Consider the following 21,904-nt stretch of genomic DNA (forward strand, 5'->3'; position numbering starts at 1 on the left):
TTTTTTTAAAGAAATGTTTTTCTGCTAAAACTGACTTTAAAATATTGTTTCTTTGTTTTAATCTACCAACTGTAGATGTGTGACAATGACAGTTGTTTTTTTGGCATATGGGATGATGTTGTTGTCACTGTTACAATAATGCAAGTTTAATTAGCTTTATTGTCACAGTAACAGGATGATGCTGCACCTGGTTGTCAGGTTTAGTGGAAAGCACCCTTGTCTTTGATATTGAAGGAATGTGATGGCAACAGCGTTGCTAATGAAGATTTAACTGCAACTCCTGGTGTTTCTTTTTGCACTGAATTAAATCACAACAAAACAATAAATCAAATGGCCAGTGCTTAGCATTGGTGGAGAAGTTGGGACTGATGAGGGAATCTGATCTAGTTACCTCAGCTGCCTGGACCCTGCTGATATAAATGAGCAAGTAGGTCTCCCAGACAAATTTCCAAACTTGAAGCCAGAGGATCTTAAAAAAGTATCTGGGAAAAACGCTGGCCTTCCAAAAGCTGAAGGAATGGCTGAAAATCTCTTAAAAATAATAATTCACCTGAAAAAGACACACCTCACTTATCCACACAGTGGCAGCGAAAACATAGTGGCTTTCATTGAATGATAATAATTAGTAGTATAAGTATTTTTACTGGTACTTCTTTCATCTCTGCATCAATATGAGGAGCTTTTATTCTTCTTTAGTAAAGTGAGTCTTTGGGGAATACCTTTGGATAGTTTAGACAGCTGAAGTTAGACGTCAGTTTAAAATTACAGTATTAAACTGTGATTTTACACATCCTTTGTCTTTTACACTGAATAATGATTCTGTATAATTTAGCAGCAGGCAGTGTGGTTTCCCCATCGTCAGTTAGTACACTTTACAAGCCTGTTACACTTTATGATAAAAATAAATCCTGTTTGATGTCATTCATTACTCTTTGTTACTGGCCAATTCCTTTTTGTTAGTGAGATGATTTAGCTGAAGTGACCTTTTGTCTGCGGGCTGCACAATCTGTCATCAAGATCCGATCAGCTTTGCGCTGTTTCTTTCGACACAGTTTTCCTGCTTTTGTTTCTCTGTGGGCTTCTAAAGCTTAGCCTTTCTTTAGAAAGGTCAGCAAAGCCCAGCTGGTGCTCGGCGTATGCGTGTGTATGTGCACAGAACTCTTGCGCCTTCGTGCAGTAAATTGTGCAGCGGTTTTATTAGCTGCTCACCTCTGCGAGTCTTGAATCCATCATGCACACACATTAACATTCAGACAGGCACTGCCTTGCTTCGGGGGATTGTTGAGATGATGTCATGGCTGAAACCTGACGAGATCTCAGCACATTTAATTCATTAGGACAGTGGTAAAACCTAAACACAGGACCAATAAAACTAATGAGGAATTCTGTCTTTGTCTCCACAGGGGCCATCAGACGTGAGCAGCTGCAGCACAACAGTGAGTCAGAAGTTTATCTTTCCTGTCTTTTCGTCTTGGTTTTGCAGGTGTATGATGAATAGACCCTGTCCAATCACTTTGACATGCCATATTTTCTTTCTTTCTGTTTGTTTCCACAAACAAATGGCTAAAGAGTTGATGCAGAACCAGCCTGATTTTTCGCCACGTCAAGCTGTGTTGATAATGTGTTTTGGAAAACTGTCCCTCAGGTGGTGATCCAGACAAATCTCTGCAGCTGCTCTTTGTTACTGTGCAGCTAAGGTCACTTTCACATTTTACGTGCCTTAGATTATTCTCAAGTTTAGTTTGGTTTAAATTACAAAAAAACTGCTTTATCACATATTAGGATGCACAGTTTGTTGTGCATGCATGCTGATTTATTGTTGATGGAATCCACTGCAGTCATCTTGTAAATCTGCATAACGTCACTGTGAACTACAACACAGGTCTCTTGTTCTTACTGCCATTAATGGACAAGGCAAGAAGGTGCGCTAAACATTCCTCAGAGAGTTATAAATGGTCCACATTGACATGCTCGTCCATGATGTGAATCTCCCATTCCAAAGATGCTCTATTGGATTGAGATCTGTTGACTGTGGAGGCCATTCAAGTGCAGGGATAATCTGAGCTTTGTGGCACATTGACAGACGATAGGTAGACCGTGGTCATATAGGGATGGACATGGTCAGCAATAATACTCGTACACTGTGGTGTTTAAACAATGCTCAGTTAGTACTGAGGGTACTAAAGTGTACCAAGAAAATGCCCACACCATTACATCAGCAGCAGCAGCCTGCATGGATCCATGCTTTGATCGTGTTTACCACAAATTCTGACCTGAATGTTGCAACAGAAATCAGGATTCATCAGACCAGGCAAGATTTTTTTCTGATCTTCTGATATCTCAGCTTACAGGAGTGGCACCTGGGGTGATCTTCTACTGCTGTAGCCCATCTGGTTCTGCGTGTGTTGCTTGTTCAGAGATGCTCTTGTGCATACTTCGACACCATTAGAGGTGTTGTGTGGGAAAATCCCAGTAGATCAGCAGGTTCTAAAATACTCAGATGAGTACTGGAAATGAAACAGCTGACTTTAAATGTGGGCTGGCACTCGAATCACTTTTCTTCCCCTTTTTGATTCTTGGTTTAAGCCTCAGCATATCCTCATGCCTAAATGTATTAAATTGCTTTCATGTGATTGGCTGATCTGAGATCTGCGATAATGAGTATTTGAAGATGACCTTAGTAGTGTAAATGAAAGCTTCCTCACTTTTTGGTTCTCTGTAGTCTGGATTTGAATGCCTAGTAGTTTAATTTTCAAGTCTATGAGATTTGTGGCATGAGGCAACTCTTTTCCTTATTTTGTATTGAATTTGGATCCCTGGACACAGACAACTTTTTATGAGCAGGATTGTGTTCGGTTAACAAAAAACAACAGTGCAGGACGACAGAAGCTAAGATAATAACTGTTTTTATTTGATGCCCTTTAATGAATTGCTGAAATATCGGTATAGTGTTTAGCTTAATTTAGTTAGTCCCTGGATTTGCTGTGACTGAAGTGTAAGATAAGACTCCAGATAACCTTTGTTGGTCATTTTGCCCTGTGTGCTGAAGAATGCCTCTACTTTCTGAGTATTTCATGAGTATCTGATCAGTGCAGCACTGGTCACAGTTGTTTTCTATTTTTATTGATTAACTTAGCTAACTTCTTAGTCAATATTGCAGTAAAATTCAAAGTCCTGTCCTTTTCTGGACGCAAAGTGGAATTTTTCAGCACAGATTGTAAATGGTATGAATTTAAACTGTCAGCCTTAGTTTCAGTTACAATATTTCTTTCTGAATTCATATGTAGTAAGTTATTGAAATGTTTCTTGCTCCCCTAAAACATCAGGAGCATTCTAGAGTCAACGGTCACATTACTTTCTATGTGGTAATCTTGTGAGGAGTGAACCTTCTGAATCAAAACCCTGCTTACACTGATCAGTTTGAATTCTTGATGCCAAATTTAACTGGGAATGGTTGACTGTTAAAATGAACATCTACTGATAAATGGTTATCATGAATCCTGATCTTTTTATATCCAATCAAGCCTGGATTTAAAAAACAAAAACCACACAAAGCAAGATGCAAGATGAGCTTTCTGAATTGTAGAACCTCTGATCTGCTTTTATTTTGCCTAAACTACAGTTTACATATCCAACTAAATACCAAATCACATTAGATAATTCAAATTGAGATAATTGTCCGAAAGGACAGATGGGACTGGAGCACACACTGCTTACAGCCTTTCAATGTGCGTCACTACAACTGTGTCTTCATCAGAGCCGCGCAGTGGAAAAGATACAACATAACATATAGTCAGACATTTGTCATTGGATAACTGAACAGGATTTCAGACAATTTATGAATGAATGAATCTAAGGTGGGATTTGGCTTGATACGTATGTTTACAGTTGCCAGAACACCAACATCCTGCAAGACTTTCAGAGGGACACAGCCCTTTAAAGTTTGAAATGTATAAACTACATCTTGTGATTCTTGGGCTCAGAAAACTCAATTAAAAATTCTACTAAAAGGGACCAAAAGCACAAGCATGGTGTAGAGGTCAAATTTAGTCACTTCAATTATCCAAAGTGTTACCGTACATAAGGTGCACGGGATTATAAGGCACATAAAGCAAAACAGACAGTCAGATAAGTCAAACTTTACTCAACTCATTCTTCTTGCTTCCTCCACTTCTGTACCATTGATTCATTAACGATGAATTCTCTTGCAGCTGCTCCTAGTCCCATGTTGTTGCAGAAATTAATACTAACCTCGACTAACCTCGTATTGTGGATGAAGTTTGGTTTGTTTACAGCATCCTGCGTTGTGATTGCGTTTGTCCCTAACCATCGGGAACCCTCCCATTAACGAGTAGAAAAAAGTTAGCATTCATCTTCCAACTTCACTGTGTTTATGTTATGCTAACATAGCTGTGTCGCTAGCGATCGCGTAGCAAATCATTATATACCAGCTAGCCCAACTTCAGTAACCCTACAAAAGTCACTGCTGTTTAGTTTTCTGTCTTCATTGATGTTGGAAGTGATAGCAAAGCTGTACGTTTTAATTTTTTCAGAAACCTCTCAGTCAGAACATGCTATATCATGTTTAGGTGGAAACTAGCGAGCTAACTTCCTGCTAACTTCTAATTCTGTTAAATTTAATAAATTCTATTTTCATGGATGCCTGGACGTTAAACTTGTTACACCTGGAAGAGCAGCAACACTGATCATTTTATTAAAGATGAAAGAATTTAGACAGTTTTTAACTCTCAGTGATGCTGCTGTGTTCGTTTGACTTTGGGACCTGAAGTGGACGGAGTTTAGGACCCAGATTAATCAGTGAGGCTCCTGACTACAGTAGCCATAATGCTCTGACAATCCATCAAGCAGTGCAGCTTTGTAGCTTTCCAAAGACGTACTAAAACATTTTTTGACAGATTTCTGAGCGCCATGTGTCACAAAAAATCAGTTCGAGGTCAGTAAGCACAACCAGAATTCATGCATAAGGCGCACTGTTGATTTTTGAGAAAATTAAAGGATGTAAGTGCGCCTTATAGTGCGGAAAATATGGTAGCTACATCTACATGTGTTAACACACCTGTTAATCATTGCAGCCATGTCCCTAATTATAACCCTTAACAAAACCAAACAGATAAGCTTTAAAACATTAAAAATGACGCACTCTATCAGATCAGATCATCATCATATCAAAGCATCAGGTGAGCCATCTAACACATGATAGTTGTAAACAGAAAACAATATAGACTTCAACTTAATATCACAGGACTGAAAATACAGACAGTACAAGTATAAGGATGCGAGAAGGGCAACAAATGAGAGGAAAACTCACAAAATCAGTTTTCCCTTCATCCGAAAGAGCTCCAATGTGTCTAGCTTGTGGATCCATCTATCTATGGAGCTAATGACATCAACAGCACCTCTGAGACTTTCCCCCCTGTTACAGAAAGGAAAGATTAGAAATTAAAAATAAGTTAAAGTTGGTAAAAATAAATAAATAAATAGAGTCTGAAACAAACTGCCTAGATGCAGACAGTTTGGCTTTTGATTTTTGCGACCAACAAGTATTTCTACGCTCTGCTCTCTGGAGGTTTCCATGGTAGCAGCTGTCCTGATGCGCTGTAATGATGACCTGAGGAGGAGTGAAATGGCTGGTTTTTCCTCTGCTTTCTTGCTCTCTCTTTCTCTCTCTGCTGTACTCAGTGTGTAGTTCTTAATGAGAATGTTTCACTACAGCAGATGGAGAAGATGGAGATGTGCTGAATTTTAGGATCATGTGATTTTTTTAAACTTTCATTGTGCACACAGTCTTTTACCCACCGACTCAAGCAGGAGCTTGTAGTAATCTTATCGTAAACACTGGAAATCTGTCTGGAATATGTGGCATTGATATGATTCATATCATTAGCTTCATCTGCTTTAGAAGGATTCCCCATCAGCTCAAAAGTCAAATGTAGATTTAGCTGACGCCATGGGAGGACACATGCAGACTGTGCATGTTTTTTGTCTCTTTTTGGCAATACTTGATAGATATGAATGCATAAAAATCACACTCCATCATATAGTGTGTGAAACAAACAGCAAATTCTTCACGGAATTAAAACAGCTTTTTTGTTTATGTTGTTACATTTGACTTAAAATTTGACTTGTTAACCTAATTTTAGAGTTACATTACCTTGCATGCAGCTCTTGAAAGCACTCATAAAGTAACACCTATCAAACCCAAATCACTCAGCACAGTAATATTACTAATCACAGTGCTGTAATAGTGGGTGTTGCACAAAGCAGGTGCTGCTCTGCTGTTCTGCGGCTGAGACAGATGAGGCACCTCCAGGTAGTTTTCCAGCTGAAGATTTTCCGTTTCTGCTGACTTCCCTTTCTTTTCTGTAGCTGTGGCCACAGTGGCAGCGTTTCCAGAAAATGTTTGTGCTTGTCACCAGTTTGGCAACCAGAGATTTGATTACTTTTGTCAAGTAAAGTAAAGGATTACTACTGCAAAAAACTAATTAGATAACTGTTACTTTCCCGTAAGCATGCTACGTTACTAAACCATGATTTTGATTGTGAGAGTGTCTCATGACATTTATGTACGAGCGTGCGACGTCTGTGGCAGCAACAGACGTGTGCAGATCAACAATGCATAATATGGAGTGCGGGAGAGAGTATGACCATGCAGCGTTTAAAAGTTGGAAGTACTTACATTACTTTGAGTTTGATTCTGTAAAAAGTGACAAAAACATTACCGTGTGCTGTACACTCTGCATGGGAAGAAAACTTCTTTCTACAGTGAAAAATTTAACTTCAAATCTTGAGAAGCACCTAGCATGCTGCCACGGGAATGTGAAATTCACTGAGAAACCTCCGGATCCCCCCACTGACATGACCGTTGCAGCACTAGGCAAACTAGCACTAGCCCCACTCCTGCTAAACAGGTGAAAATAGTCTTAAGATAAGATAAGATAAGATAAGATAAGATAAGATAAGATGACCTTTATTAGTCCCACAGGTGGGAAATTTGTTTCATTACAGCAAAAGTGCAAAGTTATGTAGCAGAAATTAGAAAACACTGGAATGCAATAAAATAAAATAAAATACTATATACAATAGAATAAAACAGAATAATATATACAATAGAATAAAATAGAATACAAAGGCTATATACAACTGAGTAAGAAAATACAAGTACAACTTTGTCAGAAAAAGAGTTGCACATATAGCAGTCTTATTGGACATGTGTGGGTTTGATCAGCTGCAAAAGTCTTTGTTGTGGAGTCTGACAACAGTGGGGAGGAAAGACCTGCGAAAGGAGCTGCTCAGTGCTGTCAGAGTCTCCTGCATGGGGTGGGAGATGTTGTCCAACAGGGATGACAGCTTAGCCGCCATTCTCCTGTCACTCACCACCTCCACTGGGTCCAGAGGGCATCCTAGAACAGAGCTGGCCCTCCGGATCAGCCTGTTCAGTCTCTTCCTGTCCCCGGCAGAGATGTTGCCGCCCCAGCAGACCACACCGTAAAAGATGGCTGAGGCCACCACAGAGTCATAGAAGTTCTTCAGGATTGGGCCCTTCACTCCAAAAGACCTGAGTCTCCACAGCAGGTACAGCCTGCTCTGTCCTTTCCTGCAGAGGGCTTCTGAATTATGAGTCCAGTCCACCTGTAGCTGTCCACAGCCTTGACGTCCATACCTTGGATGTTCAGTGGTTGCAGTGGAGGATGTTTGTGCCTGCGGAAGTCTACCACCAGGTCCTTGGTTTTACTAGTGTTTATCTGGAGGTAGTTCAGCTGGCACCAGTCCACATTTTTTGCTGTGTTTGACTTGCATCTAGTTGAAAGAGCGAGTTTAAAGACAAAACATGATTTTATATTTTATGTGCTGGAATATGTTAAACAAATTTCTTCTAGTCAACCACTGTTTGACAGTTTTTGCTTGATGCAATGTGCATAAAGTTAAAAGATTAAAACTAATAAAACAATTTTAAAAAGAGAGTTTTTCATTTGATTCAGTTTTATGTGATGGAGAAAAAAGTAGAATTGGGCTGAAAGGTCTTTTGCTTTATTACGTATTAAGGTTGTGTATCATGTTTTTAAAAAGTGACTAATTACTTTTGTAAAATAAGTAATCAGTAAAGTAATGGGATTACTTTCTTGGAGAAGTAAGTAATCCAACTTAAGTAACTTGACCAACACTGTGGGTGACTGCCAGACACCACTTGCAAAGACGTAGCTGCGGAACACCAGACTGGTATTTGCAAGCAAGGTTATTATAGGTAACTAAAACTAAACTACAAACTAAAATTAGATGTGAAAAAACATTGTAGCTGATTAAAAATACAAATTAGACTTAAAAAAAATTAACTTTGAACTTTGAAATCTAACAAAAATCTAATAAAAGTATAGAGCAATTAGCCTTAGTACGACTGTACGTGCAGTGTTGGGAAGGTTACTTTTAAAATGTATTCCATTACAGATTACAGAATACATGCCCCAAAATGTATTCTGTAACGTATTCCGTTACGTTACTCAATGACAGTAACGTATTCTGAATACTTTGGATTACTTAATATATTATCATGCTTTTTACAACAACGTGAATGTACTATTGCTGTGTGATTTATTACTATTACTGAAGGTCCGCGACTCCGAACTGTAGTAAAGGGACCTCTGACTAATATGGCGGGGTCCCTGTCGGCTCGTAGCCGAAAAATAGCTTTACTTTGTTGTCTGGGTCAACTTTTCTTGCGAGAGACAGAGAGAGGCGTTGAAAGGCTGCTCCAACGGAACTTATTGTTTCAGAGGAAAACACGAACACGGTGTACAGTCGAGTCTTAATAGCTTACTTACAACTGGGCTCGTCAGGCACTCTTCTTGGCTGAAGTGGTTATTATTATATTTACATGCCTCCAGCTCCCGTTTTTCCTCGATGACAACTCGTACCTTTCCACTCCCCTTTTTCTCTCTCCCTCCTCGCGCTCATTGACCCATAATGTGTATGGCAGTCCATTCTCCCTGCAACACGGACTACACTGCCCATGATGCTACATTCTTTAGAGCTATGCATGTAGCATTCTGCCTGTTAGCTTAGCACAACAACAACAACAACAACAACAAAAAGGCGCTCTCTCACCCAGGAAACACACAGTCGCAGAGAGAGAGAGTGTCACCCTGTAACCATGGCAACCGTAACGCTGCCGCCTGGAACAACAGAACGTAGCTGTCAAACAAAACCCAAACAGTCCTGACCCGCGACAAAATGAAACAGGAAAGTACCGCCGTGTAATCCATTTATTTCAACAAAGTAACTGTATTCTGAATACCACCTTTTTAAACGGTAACTGTAACGGAATACAGTTACTCATATTTTGTATTTTAAATACGTAACGGCTCTACATGTATTCCGTTACTCCCCAACACTGTGTATGTGTTAGTGTGGCAAAATTTGTGTTCTTTCAGACATTGCATCTTTATAAAATAGTAAGTCTCTGCTTTTCAAAAGCTGTGTGTCTTTGCTGGAATACCTTTACGTATTTTTCCAAATCTTGCCTTGGATATATGGCCTACAATATAAAACACAGAAAATAATCATTTAAAAAGACTAAACCTATTAAAAATTAAACTAAAGGTCATTACACACCAAGACCACGTCATTTTTGCTGAAAACACGCTATAAAAATAATAAACTCAACATGATGAGCTGGTCCTGATGTTTCTAATCAAGAAAAGGAAGCAACTGAGATTCTGGCAGCAGCAGGGAGAGTCTCACGGTTTGATCCAGGAGCTGATGCTGCATCACAAGCGCTTTTAATACATATTTCAGGAGGACAGTGGGGCAGTTTGAACTCCTGTTGGCAGAGTTGGGACCACATCTGAAGAGGCAGAGAAATCATTTCATAGAGCCGATTGACCCGGAGCAACGTCTAGATGTGTGTCAGAGGTAAAATAGTATTGTTTTATGATTTTTATTTTTAGTATTGTTGTGTGTTTTGAGCTACAAGTAAACCTGTCGCCAAACGCAGTGCTCTGATTAGTCACATCTGTTTGTTTGCATCTGAAAAATCTTAAAAAAATGGTTTGAAAAAATAAATTACACAAATTCGAGGAAAATTACACGGTCGATGTGATCGGCTGCATTAAGAGTAGATGAGCTCATATTAAAAACTAAACATCTTCAAACAATAAAAACTAAACCGAAAAAAAAATCAGCTCTGGAAACTAACTGCAAGTATACTGAATTAAAAATAAAAGGCAAAATGAAATAAAAAATTATTTTAAAAAATTACACAACTATAATAAGTCCAGTTGCCAGTCACCAGCACGTCTCTAGGCAGATGTGACTCAAACTACTTCTCTTCTCAATTGTGTTAAAATACCACTGGTTGGCACTCAAACACGACAAGTGTCACAAGTCAACACGTTCTCACTCCCAAGTCAGAAGTGTGACTCATAAGATTTTAGGCACCACAAGTTGAAAATTTGTTGTCAATCCAAAGTGTACATTCATACCAGCAAGGTAACCTTCTGTGTCGCAGTCATTAGTTCTCTTGGAACATTAGCTGGATGTAGTTTTTTAGCTAGGTTTTTCGCTTTTTCATCCTCTGGCTCGCTGACACTCAAAGCTGATGTTTGTCTGCATTTTTATTTTCACTACTTCAATCACATTTTCCTGTTTTACTCACAAACCTTTGTGTCAGTAATGTGACTGGAATACTTTGTATCATTTCACTATGGATGCAAACCTGTCCACACAGCCCACCAACAGACAGCGATTTTAAATCCTTCTCATTTGGTCTAAAAATAAGTTGGTAAAAAGCCCCCCCACCTCTGCCCTGGAAGTTCTGCTCTTACTGCCATCTTTGCTCTTACAGATTTCTCCCCATGGATTCTTGAGGCTACACTACTCTTTCTCTCTTTTAATTTTTTCCATCACCCACTGCATTAAACACGTTCACATGCATTATATGCAGGGCTCAAATGTTGCAACCCTTGTGTTCGTGTGGTAACTGCAGGCTGTGACAGAGCAATAAGGATGCATCAGGATGGATTAACACTGTCGCCGTCATCATGCATTCATCGTTCTCCTCCCTCTGCTTCTTCATTCTCCTTTTCTTCTCCTCCCTTCCTCCCTTTCATCAGCTTCCCTACTCTATGTTCCTCATTCCATAGTTGCTTTGTCCTCTTTTTCCCCCCACCTATTCATATCTCCTCTGCTGCAGTATATCCCCTCATTACTCTTTTCTTTTTCTTTTATGTCCCTGCCTTCTTCTTACCTTTCTCCTCTGCTCCACACATCCTCTATCCTGTTATCCACCCCTCTCCTCAGCATTATATATTTACCCCCCACCCCCCACAGTCTCCGTGCATGCTATCTCATCTTTCATGTATTCCTCTTTTCACCTTACCCCTCTCCACCATCATCTTCTCCTTGTTTCCGCCCCCTCCTCTGTGGAGACATCCAAGTTCTGGGAGCAGCAGCAAGGCCAGAATTTACATCTTGATATATCAGTTTCCTGCAGCAGTGGAGGCGGTGATGGATGGCGTGTTGCCGGCGCCGCAGCGCTGCCATGAGTTACCGTGGTGATTACCGACAGAGACGGCTACTCACTGGCCACTTCATCACAGTGACTGGTGGGGAAGGAGGCGAGAAAAGAGAGAGAAAAAGAAGAGAGGGGCAGAAAAACAGAAAGAGAAGTGAGAAAAACACAATTGGAGGAGAGTGCAGGGAAAGGCAGCGGTGGCTTGTTGTGGCAGGAACAGGGGACAAAATCATCAGAAGGACAAATATTGGTGTGCTAGGTCACATAAAAATAAACCCTGAAAAATGCTGGGATTGTGCACAGTGATGTCGAAGTTGGAGTCAGGGCCAACTGATATTGTTTCCTTTTTGTGGGTCCAGTACAGAGACATGCGTGTGAGGCCCTGCATATGTGTGTATATGTTATAAACCCAGAGGAACAGAGCTCATCTGTTGTCATGTGCTGGGTGGTTTCCTCAGTTTTGCTTGTTTTATCTGCTTACTTAAGCTTCGTTAGCTGCAGCGTGCTGATGTCGTCACAAAAACCGTTACCCACAGTACTCCAGATGGCCCGACGTAGACGGGCAAAGAAGTGACACGGGCTTGTGTAGCACTCTGTGGTTCGATTGTTCTAATGCGTGAAGACTGCACACAACAATGTTGCTGCTATACTTTAAAAACCTGGCGTAGCAGGGAATGTGCACCTCCAGTCTCTCTGTCTCGGTGTCTCATCGTGCGGTTGGTGATTTCATGTCTAGACCAGCCGCTGCCTGCCATCCAGCTGAGGGAAAATCTGACATGTCCTCCTCCCTCCTGCCCTCCATAAAACCTGAGGAAAAACAGATCGATGCCGGGCAGCTTGCTCATTTTGCCCCGGGCTTATTGAAATGGAAAGTTACAGGTTCTCGGACGTGTCAGCACTGCAGCAGCCGTGAAGGAGAAGGTTCTGTTAGTGGGACCGCGTGCTGTGACAAAAGCAGGGTTTCATGATAGAAAGGAGGACCATAATACAGATCAGGTTAGAATTAAATAGTATGAATGGTTGCTTATTTTATTTTCTACAATCATTTTTCTATTACTTTTTATTTTAAATTATTTTGAATTTTGAATAACTAGGCAACCTGTCTCCTGGAACTGGCTTGCAATCAAAAGCGATTGTGGCAACTACTTGCAATGGATTGCCAAATGCAAAATAATAATAATAATAATAAAATAAATAAGGTAACCACTGATATTTCCTGTTTGTAAGGGGGTTTTCTTGAATGGACATTTAACTTACTTTTACTCAAGTATAGCTGAGCCATAAATTTAAGTTGATGAGACTCTTTGTTATAAAACAATCAAGTTCTGATTGTTTTATAACGATCAAAACTTGATGCAAACGGAACCTTTCAGTCTGCAGCAACACATATACTAAATGTGTGCTTACGAAATGTAAGCACACTTTAACACAGAAATGAGCAATGTGTTTATCATGTCAAGGAATGCAAAACAAAGGTTTTAGCTGAGTTCAAAGTCAAAAGATGAGGTAAATAATTTAATGATGATGAGTATAAGTTCTTTGCTGTTGGTTGTGTTGTAGTGTGTGGCAGGGAATGTGTGTTGTGTTAGTTACTGTCACAGAGAATATAGATTTTTTTTTTGCCTCGCTAAATGAATTAACAGTGTTTCCTTATGATGTAATCCAGAGTTGTCTATCAGTTAGTTTGTTAGGAGGCGGGGTTGTGTTTGCATATTTACAGCAGAGTGAAGGGGAGATGTGTATTTTTTTTTCCTGACTGGTGAATAATTTAGTGCGAGGTGGTTCAACCTTGAGGTGTCCTTTCTGGTCCGAATGCGGACGACACCGTGAGGCTTCTGCTGCGGCCTCTTATGATACTTCTCTGTGGACACATTCACTCGCAGACACTCTCATCTTCAGCTTCATTTCTTTCACCTACATTTTTTTTTTCTGGTGTGAGACATTTTGGGCTTGAGTCTATCCTCCAGACTTGTTTAATACTTCATGGCAGCTTGGGGAGACGACGGTGTCAGATCCACAAATCTGGTCATGCGGAAAAACATCGACCATGTTAGCAAACTGTCAGGGACTCTTTTACATGTGTCTTGCCTCTGGAAAAATGTCTTTCTTATCCAAGATATTGAAAGTTTGTGGCTGCCTTAATCCATAATTTACTGCTTACAGCTGCTTATGTAAAAAAAGACATCTCACAAACACACCTGCACTGGATGCTTGAGCCATTGTCCGATCTTAAAGCACAGCGTTTTATTGACCCATCCATCATCTCAACAATACGTTTTCTCCACTTCATACAGTCTTGTCTCTATAGGCTCTATATTTGAAAACCTGCTCACTTAATTGATGAAAAAATGTAATGAAATTTGATGCAATTTTTATTTTACTAAAAGCGTTAAAACAAGAGGTGATTAAAAGAACTAGCCAGGTCTGTTGTGGTTTTTCAGATCTTTTTCAGATCTCTATGCCATAACCTTCTCAGGTGCTCAACCTGAGAAATGTAACTATACATTGAGCCAGCAACAAGTCTGATTGGCTTGGAAGGTTATGGCAGACACGAAAGGTTAAACATGACATGAAAAAAAAATTCACGGGGGTGGGGGGGATGAGTACAGGAATCAAAAGATCTGGATTAAATCCTTTTAACAAAACATATAGATGTTAATTCACTAGCTGGGCCCGCGTCCTCATTTAGGTTTGACGGCGTTTTAGTTGGTAAAGGTGAATGGCTTGGACATTAATTGAGCTGCGGTTTGGGGAAGGCCTCAAAGGGAACTGGCGATTGCTCCCAGGCCTGGCAGATCCCCGTGTACTAAATAGAAGTGAAGAAGTTAAAGAATTGAAAAGAGGACGGAGGGAGGGTGGGGCACATAAATGAGAATGTACAGCTTGCAGAACTGGAGGAACTTATGATAACCGGTAGGAGCGTGTTTGGAGGCGTGGTCCCGCTCCTGAAATTCCGATACATAATTTCCAATAATTGCTGCATATTTGACATGTTTGTCCAAATTTAGTTGAGGTTGGCCCACCTGTTAAGGAGGTGATCGGGTACATACAGATATATATAAATACGTATGCTATGATTGTTATAGTAAGACAACTTATAACCATGTCTACGGTTTTCAACTATATAGAAGGGCACCAGTTGCTCCGAGGTGAGCACATGCCATGAGCTGAGTGAGGTCCATCCACTGTGACACCACGATAGCAGGTCGTTTTTTACTATATGAATATCAGCTGGCGCACACTCATCTACTCCAAATATGTTGCTATCATTTCTGTATAAAATATTAAGGTTAATATGATTCAGCATTCTGCAAATACAAACTTTTTATGCTTTATTTAGAATTCATCTAAGCTAATCGTGCTAGCAGGTAGAGTGCACTTAGTACACGTTAGCCAATTTATTGTGAAGATAATTGCAGAGCAAACTCTTTGCATGTGAGAAGCTAAAAGATGAAATGTTTTGGCTTTTTGGTTATAAATATGACGATCAGTCGAACCTCATATTCTGAGCTCTGATCCTATTATGAATTACTGGTGGCAGCTCAGGGGAAATGAGCATGGCAGTGAGTCACAAAGATGTACCAGTAACTGATGCTCAGTGACAATGAATTACATCCAATGATGCCTTCAGCTCTGACACCAACATGTGTAATATTATATCTCCTGAATATCAGATTGTTATTCCTACAGTAAGCTTATCTGCAGGGCTTTCACTCTCTCTCTCTCTCTCTCTTTTTTTTTTTTAATAAAATGATGCATTTCCACCTGCCGTCTCTTTGATCAAGTCACAATAAAACCTCTCTGCAAATGCATCGCAATTGAGAAATTGGCGCAGCCGAGGTGTGAATAGATACAGTGTGTGACAATGGAGTCTCACACCGACACCACACAAAGAGTCTATCTGCATGTAGGAGGAAGCAAAGCAGGCTTTCTATGCACAAAAGGAAGGCCTTATCGTTTCTTGATTTGATGCTTCCTTTGATCTCTTCCTCTTTCGTTCCCTCATTCGTCCCCTCCTCTGCCCCAAAGGCATCTGGCTGCTCTTTAATTGCTGGCTTAAATCAGATGAGGTGATCTTGCTGCCTACTCTTTGAATAAACGCCTCCACGCAACAGTGCTTCCATTAAAAAAAAAAGAAAAAATCACCAGAGACTCATGTCTAAGAACCTGTCCCTGTAATGCTGTCTTTGTGGGGATGGGCTAAATTTCTGCAGATTAAGGACCATTTTCCTTCAGTAAGACCCCTCCTAGATTTTGTGTTCACGTGCACTTTATTTGTGTAGCTTTGTGGCTGTGTGTACCACTGCATATGAGGTAAATAAATATGTATGAGTGTTTATGCATTGATGTACAAGTGTGTGTGTGTTTCTGGGGAATGCGATGCGGCGGCAGCAGCTTTAACCCAGAATAGCTTCAGTTGTTTGTGTGGCTGTGCACCACCTCGTACCAACCCAGCTGAATAAACTTTATTCTTTTTTAGTGTTTTCTGAAGGCAGAATTACTCTACGCTTACGACTGAGACTGAAAAGTGTGTTGGTTGTGATAAGAAATGAAAGTCTCCTGCTGCGATTTCTCCGCACTCGGGCTATTCTTTAGCAATAAAAGCATCATTGTGACGAAGCAGTAATCTGTTTTTGCTTTCGCTGTGTTCCAGTTTATTCGCCGCTGCTTTTGTGAGCGCTGCGGCTCCTCTGCAGCATCAGCAAACTGTAGAGAGGAAGAGGAATCTGAAAGTGGAATTGAGGGTATTTGTTTTTTTTTTATTAGGAAATGAATTCTCAGAACTTACTATGGGGCCATTGTTTTTACAGTGGACAAAGCTTTTTATTTATTCAGATTTGGTTAGTAGGTGAAGGATCACAGATGCAAGCAGCATGTAAGGGGAGAGCAGCTTACTGTTACCAGTTGAAGTATCCTCTTGGGTGGCCTTTGAGATCAGTTGAAACACTGTGATAGCTGAACAAAATGTGTATTACTTCATATCCATTGCACACTTTACAACTAAAATCTTTCCCCATGGCAATCACCAGCTCTACCTGATTTATTTCCATCTGACCTCCTGTTAAAGATCATCTTCTTGTGCGTAGCCTGATTTCAGCAGTTTTACTCTGTCATGTTGCACGTGTGTCTCTCCATTAAGATCTTCAAGTTAAATTTTAGTTTGCGGAAGTGGATAAACTCACAAGGAAAATGTGCAGGTATTGCATTGTATATTTTAATGTGCTGTTTTCCTGCACATGTTGGATGAGCCTGGATTGATTTGGCACACCTGATCTGATGTCCCGCCTTTATTGACCACAGTGCATTATGGGTATATCTGATATCTCCTGCATCATTATAATAACATTTGTTCAGGATCAACAATGCAACTAACCAATCAGGCTATAGATACAGTATAAAAATATCTTATCAATTTTTGTTTGATGTTAGCCAAATTTAAATTACTTGTGTTGGTTTGCTAATTTTAGCAAATTTTGAAAGGATTAACTAAATTCTTGGCTAAAGCTAAGTGACTGGATATGTATATTTTATTTTTATAAAAGGATTGTAAAGTGCAAAATGTGTCCTGAACAGAAGCAACTCTATTATGCAGCACAACACAGCGCTCAGTCTGTTTCTGCCTGTTAAGGTTTTTAAACCAGAATCATGACAAACATGGAAAACTTTGCAGAAAATGTGCTAATGTTGCACTCTTGCAACTCTCTTTACTTTAACCAGATGTACTTACTTTACCAAGTTTTATTTAATTAGCTTTAATTGATGATTTTCAGTATGTTTTTTTCATTCAGTGACCTCTTAAACATGTAAAAAGATCTTTATTCATTCATCTATTGTTCTATTGCATTTATCTTTAAAAACAATTTTGTTAAGCGCTTTACAAATACAATATAAAACCATTCCATCATATATACCATTGGATGAAGTTTCCTGCAAAATACAAACAAAAACTTAGTGTAATACACTCAAAATGTAAGAAAAGGACAAACACTGACATGACACTGACTGGATTGACAGTAACAACATATAGTCTTGGATGGACCTTAGCAGTGTGTATTGAGACGTCTGTTGAGAGATTGATTTTATTTGAAAGATACGTTATAGATACAGAGTATGTTTCAGCGAGTGCAGAGTGTGAGCTGACAGATTTATTGCAGAGTGTTCAGAGTTCACAGCTGTCTGCTGGGTTCACTTTGCCTCTTTAAATAGACTGATGCACTTTGTAGCTCAGAGTCTGGTTTGTTCCTTGACTGTGGACTCTACTCAGTCCAGACCTCAAAAGAAGGGTTTAGATAGATTTTGACTTAAGGTGATTGGGAATTAACTTGAGGTAGGTGAAAGACTCAGACTTATAAAATGTGACTTAGTGCTTCCCTTTTGTTCAGTATAAAAGTGGAACAAATAATGGCTGTGCTAGTTTAAGACCTTGGAAAGTGAGGACATTTTGGCTGATGCTCACTTTGGGACAGATCATCAAAGGGTTTGTTTGAGGTTTCAGATTTGGTTTTAGGATTCAAGCTAGAGTCTGCTTTAGATTTTGTTAAAGTAAGTCAAAGCGGGTTTTCACAAAGAAGTGCAGTCAGAGGGAAAACTTTTTACTACCACTCTTTCTATAGTTTAAATGACCTCAGTCGGTCCCTTGAAATTGGGGTTAATGCAGGCTTAATCCAATGCGCACTCCATTCCCTTTTCCTCTTTCACACACTCATAGACACAAACACACACATGCATAAATGACGATGTGGAACAGAGAGCCAAAACATCTGGACTTCTCATCAAATTTCTGGAAGCAACCCCATCCTAACGGCTGCAGGAGTTTCACTTTGACTTTTTCCGCCTGTTTGTGGTTTTCCCTGCAGCTGAAGTTAGCACACTCACATACTCACACACACGCATTTCCACATTTTAAGGAGCAACTTGACGGCCCATTTGAGTTTGAGAATGACACCTTTACATTTTTTAAGTGCACTTAAAGTGCAAGTGTAAAATGGATTTTAAAAAATTGATCGTTATGTTTTAGAAACTGAAATAAAATAAAAAGAAACTCTTTTACAAGATTTCGATCTGATCATTTTGTCCTTTAGATAAACTATTTGTGTATTTGCATTAAAACCCTTGTATACATTGAATTAAGGTTAGAAGTGGCTGGATTGGATGGTGGGTGTACTCCATGGTGATACCACAGATGAGGAAGGTAAGACGAGGTTGACGCACGGTGCTGCCTTTGTGTATTTGTACTAGTCGCTAGCAGGTTGGTCGGAGTTTGCATGGAAGATGCAGAGTTATCTCCGAACACTTGCCAACCTGTAAAGAAATAGTGACCAGAGGTTGCCAGAGGGTCACCAACTGGTCTGCAGGTCAGTGACGGAGGCCTTGAAGGAGACAGTTTGTAAAGTCTTACAGATTAACAATTCAAATCATCAAACCAAAAGTTAGGTTCATCATTTAAAAACTCTTCTTTTATGCAGCATTAGGTAATCAGCAGCCAGAATAATATTTGTAAAATATACAGTGATATGAAGAACCATGTTTCTTTGTGTTCATGTAAACCTGTCACAGTCTGGCGAGAGCAGACTGTATGAATTGAGAAAAGGACCCAAAACGCAGACTCCAAGGAACAGGGAACAGAACTTGAAATGTTAACAAAAGGCGAGCCGTTTAATATGGCTGGTAGAAAAGGTACAAACAAAGGGCAAGGCAAACTGAAGCAAAATTAACACAAACCTAAACTGGGGAATCTAAACAAACAATAAGAAAAACCTAGCCAAGAAACTTGGAAGCATGGCATGAACAACAGACGACCTGACAATCACACACTGAAAATAGAGGACTTAAATACACAGCAGGTGATTAGGGGAAGTGGGAACACATGGAGGAACAGCTGACTGACATGAGCCTAATGACAGGACAAGGGAAGTGAAACTAAATACAATGAACAAAGAACACACGACTCCTTCAAAATAAAACAGGAAACATGAGACAGACATGATAATACAAACTTGATAACATAAGACACGCAGCATGAAACACGAAGGTTGAGGGGAAACTTAAATACAGGGGAAGAAAACACAAGGAGTCTAATAACCAAATGAACTTAGATAACCTAATGAACAAAATAAACTCAAACTTAAAACGCTGGGTCAAAAGACCCAGGATCATAACAAAACCACCCATCTCTGGTAAGATCAAAACCAGTTTAACCCTTATAAACATGAATGTGGATTTCCACATGTTGTCCGTCTGCTCTCTATGCTTTCTACAGCTCAACAGGTCTTCCAGATAAATGACACCACTTCATGATCTCCCCCGTGACCTGCCCCCTTTCCTCTGTGCTGCTGCAGCTTGTTGTCTGATATCATCAGTGTCGTCTGGATGTTATTTGTCGCAGTGATTGGGTACATCATGTTAAAGCAGGATTAAATTCAGAACGTCTAGACGCGGCAGATGTCCTCTGTGTGATGAGACCGATATTGTTCACAGGAGCCAATATTGACTGATGCCAAAAGTTTGAATCAGCTGTTAGCACTACAAGGATTGCATCAGCAGGGTCTATTTTTTGTGCTGTCCAGGTGCATTCCTGATGCTCCAGCTGTGGTGGCTTTCTCTGCTTTGCTCATATTCAGATGTAAAAATGTTTGGATTAAATAATTTGATTTTGATTAAGCAATCCAAAACAGCAGCCTTAAATCTTGAGGTGGTGGTGGGGGCAGTTTAAAACGATCCAAGTCACATCTATAGGGATGGGTATTGATAAGATTTTCACGATTCCGATTCCGTTTTCGATTCTGTTTAACGATTCGATTCTTTATCGATTCTCTTATCGATTCTTTTTAAAAAAGGAGAACACTAAGGTCGATTAGCTTAGAACTTTGTTTTATATCTTCTCTTTGAACAAGATAGAAATTTAGGGGTAACATGGCCTTACAAACCCAGCAGTGAGATCTTAAGAGATCCACAGCCTACGGCTCTTCAATGGGGTGTCACAGGGTCCCCAGGAAAAAAAATTGTAAATGTAAAATAATAAGATAAATATTCTTCTGTAGCAATAACAAAGTATAACATAAATTATTCTGTAGCAATTACACAAGAATATCCAGTAATGTCCCTGCCTACAATTAAACACATTCACTTACTGAAAATTGGGGCATCTGCTGTGGCAAATGGGTGCAAGCCTTTTACCACAAACTTAGTCACTGCTCGGTGACATTCGTCTATCCTGGCCTGAGACGCTACCGGTAGACTGCAGCGAGAACTGCCAGCATCTGAGCCAGACTCTGTCTGTGTCTCTCATCATGGTCACTAAATGCACAGTAATGGCAGGTTTTGTAATAAGGCAGATCACGCTAACATAATATGCACTGTTAGTTGATTATTTACCTGCTGCATTAACGGGAGAGGACGTGCAAACGTTACCGCTGCTGCTGGGTTGAGATTCACGAGTCCGGAGCGGAATTAAAAACACGACATTCATTTAAGGTTATCACGTGTTTTGTGAGCAAATGCTTTTGCATATTCGTAGTGTTTCCTCCCTTAAATGAAATCTCTACTTTGCAAGTATTGCAAGTTGCCCTGTTGTCATCCGTTCTCGTAAAGTAAAACCAAACTTTTGAGCGTTTGAGCCGTTTAGGCGCCGTGTTTCCTGCCAGGTAAATGACGCTCCGCAACGTGGTGACGTCATTCGGGGCAACTGGAATCGATAAGGGAATCGTTTGCGAAAATGGCAAACAATTCCAAGGAATTGAAACAGTGGGAACCGGTTCTCAATAAGAACCGGTTTTCGATACCCATCCCTACATCTAGCATTTGAAGCATGGCCGCTGTATCGGCCGTGACTACATTTGTGAGAACACAGAGGGCGGTTCAGCTTTGAGTTCTGCCACTTTTCGTCTTTCTTGATTGTAATTAGAGGGGATGGGAACAGACGGCGCCGCCTCAGCCCACTGCTTCTGTCAATCAGCCCATTTAGCATGAATATAATACAAGGCTGTGCTTACACACACACGCATTTCTTTCTCCTTCTTTCTTCTCTTTTAAAATCTTGTTCCAGTGCAAATTTAGACCGTCTCTTTTCTTCAAACTTTTATTTATGTTAACACATCTTCTATGGATTGAAAAATAAAAAAGACACATGTAGGAATGTATTAGGGGTGCAACGATACACAAAATTCACGGTTCGGTTCGGTTCGGTTCGATACTTTGGTGTCACGGTTCGATATTTTTTCGATACAAAAAAATGTTCATGCATTTTTAATTTGTCATTTATTAAAATTATAAATATATATTTTAACTCAAAAGTACAGTTTTTAAATTTAACCCTAACCCTTGTGCGTGTTTTTTATTTTGACAGCGAATGCGCACCTGCGGACCACTTATGTGCAG

The 21,904-nt window shown here is 40.0% G+C and overlaps 1 protein-coding gene across 3 annotated transcripts in view; it reads left to right on the plus strand.

The window, feature by feature from the left end:
* enox1 (ecto-NOX disulfide-thiol exchanger 1) overlaps positions 1-21,904 on the plus strand; it is a 144,954-nt gene that overhangs the window by 41,700 nt on the left and 81,350 nt on the right. For all 3 annotated transcript variants that reach the window (XM_085249109.1, XM_085249110.1, XM_085249108.1), the window contains exon 2: positions 1,404-1,436. The gene's annotated coding sequence lies outside the window, so the exon portion shown is untranslated. The remainder of the gene's footprint in view (positions 1-1,403; positions 1,437-21,904) is intronic.

The sequence above is a fragment of the Mchenga conophoros genome, linkage group LG16 (assembly GCF_057382185.1).
Source record: "Mchenga conophoros isolate Kocher_MC1m ecotype Shallow Benthic linkage group LG16, M_conophoros_male_GT1.1, whole genome shotgun sequence".
Classification (NCBI taxonomy): Eukaryota; Metazoa; Chordata; class Actinopteri; order Cichliformes; family Cichlidae; genus Mchenga; species Mchenga conophoros.